We start from the raw sequence: 3123 nt of genomic DNA, 5'->3' as shown, positions 1-3123 counted from the left end.
TGGCGAAGGCTGTGAGATATAACGGTGTGATTGGTATTAGTCAGAAATCCCCTAAGTTTAGATAACCCTATTTATGGTTTATGGTTTAAGTTATTTATTTTGTTAAGCTTGGATATCTGTTTGATGTGAAGTTCTAGGATTGTCTTTGGCGTCCCAGAACCTTACATCTTATATATTGGGCACTGTTACCATACTGAGAACCTCCGGTTCTCATACCATATGTTGTTATTTTCAGATGCAGGTCGCAACCCACCATGGTGAGTTTGCGGATATGGTGACTGAGCAGAAGATGATCTTCCTTATGTTTTATTTCACTTTACTTTTGTTGTAGTATTCTCTCACCTTTTGTATATTTAATGTTGTTGCCTTAGAGGCTTTATTTCTAAAAAACTTTGAGAGATAGGTCGTTACTATTTTAAATTTCAAAACTCTGTTGTATTCAGTTTGACTAGCTGACCTAAACTCCGCAGGCTGTGACTAGTCCTCTTTTTGGTGTATATATATATATACTAACTTGTGTATCCTGGAGCTATCTACAAGGTTTTATATATATTATGTCTTGTTCTGTCCGTGCCTACGCGTTTAGTTATCGTGTGTGAACACTTTGCGTTTTGTAATTCCACTTTACGTGACTTTGAGCTTTATTCTTTCATCGAGCTTCTAGTTATATAAATTCTTGGATACATACTATAAGCTTTAGAACTGTCATGGCACTTAGTTATCCTTTTCTTTACAGCTAGAGATAAGGCTTAGGGTAATTAGGGTGTTACAGCCTTGATGGGTGTAAAAGAGGGTTCAAGGCTGGCTACAGACCACTTATAGGCTTGGATAGAGCATTTCTAAAAACACAACATGGTGGTCAAATTCTCTCTACTATTGGTCAAGATGCAAACAATCACATTTATGTGATTGCTTATGCAATTGTGTCCATTGAAAACACGGAGAATTGGCGATGGTTTCTGGAATTGCTGCATCAAGACTAGGATGATTACATCTAATATGGTTGGTGTTTTATTTCAGATATGCAAAAGGTGCAACCCCTTTCTTAGTAAGTTCAAATGTTTCATACATAGGTGAAATCCCTTTCTGTTCGGCCAACCAAACTGCCTCCTAAGAGTAAGTTGTCCACACCCAAAAATAACACTCCATCAACAAGCACACTAGTTGCCACCACCCAATTAGCCAGCACTACACCTACAAGCACTCCATCTGCAAGCACTAATCCACCTAATCCAATGCAAGCTGCAACACAAGGAACTATATCAAGGCTTACAAGCATAATGAGATTTGTGCCTAATCCTGAATTCAAGAACCAAGAATTAATGACTTAGATTATTATGTTTAAGGACAGATAGTGTCTTTGTTTATCTGTTTTGGTGAAGTAATTTGCTTTGTATGCTTTCTTAATTAGGATCCTAGTGTTGGAGATTTTAGTGTTGGAAACTTATGAGGCCTATATTTTGACAACTCTGATATACTTGGTGACTATTGTTTTGACTATATAATGCCTTCTTTGGATGTATTTTCTACATTATGAATATAAATTATGACTTTCTTGAATTGATCTGTGTCAGATTTTACGTTTTATTTTGTCCTCTTATATGCAATTAAGATGCATTCCAAACGCTGTCCATTTCCATTTTATTGTAAAACAGAAATTAAGATCCTATGATTATGTAAGGCCTTAATCATGAACAACATGCATTTCCAAAGTATGCAAGCATATTAGTGTCAAACACTTTAATTTGCATTTCTTTCAAACAAACAGGCAGGTACAAAAACAGGAACAACATATGCATGTCATTTGTTTTTTGCCAGATACAATTGGCCAAATTACCTATCCAACTTTAAGAGAAGAACACCTACTATAATCAGCAGCATAAATACAAACACCAAAATTTCAACTAATTTTAGAACCCTAACTTCAGACTCTAATCTTCCAAGTTTCCAAGCAATATTCATCTTCCGTTCTTCATTTTTCAATTGAAAGGATTGTTCTACCGTCACATGTTATTACATTTTCTTCCAGAATTTTATCTACCCACAGAAACAACCCACACCACCTCTTACCTACAATCTGCACCCAACAAAGTGAATCAACCAAGTTATATCCATAATTACAGCAAACAACAACAACAACCACTTACATTGTGGTTTGGCCAACCGACGAATGGTCTCTCTGGATTAGAATCCGTCACTGACCATTGCAACACTGGTCTCGACCCACATTCACACCATTCTGACAAATGTGAATCTCTGTTTTTGTTCATTCTCCTCGTAATGCTTCCAAAAGATCGTGGATTATTCGAGCTTCCAGCTGCGTTGCTCGCGCTAGCCATTACCGTCTGGTTTTGAAGATGGAGAAGAGTGATGAGCGGATATTTTATACGCTTTTTGGGGTTAATTTCATATAGTTTTGAGTATGTTTTAGTTAGTTTTTAGTCTCTTTTCATTAGTTTTTAGGAAAAATTCATATTTCTGGACTTTACTATGAGTTGTGTGTTTTTCTGTAATTTCAGGTACTTTTCTGATTGAAATTGAAGGAGCTGAGCAAAAATCTGATTCAGGCTGAAAAAGGACTGCTGATGCTGTTGGATTCTGACCTCCCTGCACTCAAAGTGGATTTTTTCTGGAGCTACAGAACTCGAAATGGCATGCTTCCAATTGCGTTGGAAAGTAGACATCCAGGGCTTTCCAGTAATATATAATAGTCAATACTTTACACAAGGATAGATGACGTAAACTGGCGTTTAACGCCAGTTCTCTGCCCAATTCTGGCGTCCAGCGCCAGAAAAGGATCAAAAGCTGGAGTTGAACGCCCAAACTGGCATAAAAACTGGCGTTCAACTCCACAAATGGCCTCTACATGTGAATTACTTAAGTCTCAGCCCAGCACACACTAAGTGGGCCCCAGAAGTGGATCTCTGCATCATCCATCATAGTTTACTCATTTTTTGTAAACCTAGGCTACTAGTTTAGTATTTAAACAACTTTTGGAGACTTATTTTGCATCTCATAACATTTTTAGATCAAAACTTTATATTCTCTGATGGCATGAGTCTCTAAACCCCATTGTTGGGGGTGAGGAGCTCTGCTGTGTCTCAATGAATTAATGCAAGTATT

The sequence above is a fragment of the Arachis ipaensis genome, chromosome B06, assembly GCF_000816755.2.
Source record: "Arachis ipaensis cultivar K30076 chromosome B06, Araip1.1, whole genome shotgun sequence".
Lineage (NCBI taxonomy): Eukaryota > Viridiplantae > Streptophyta > Magnoliopsida > Fabales > Fabaceae > Arachis > Arachis ipaensis.
The sequence above is the reverse complement of the archived record's forward strand: the minus strand, read 5'-3'. Positions refer to the sequence as shown.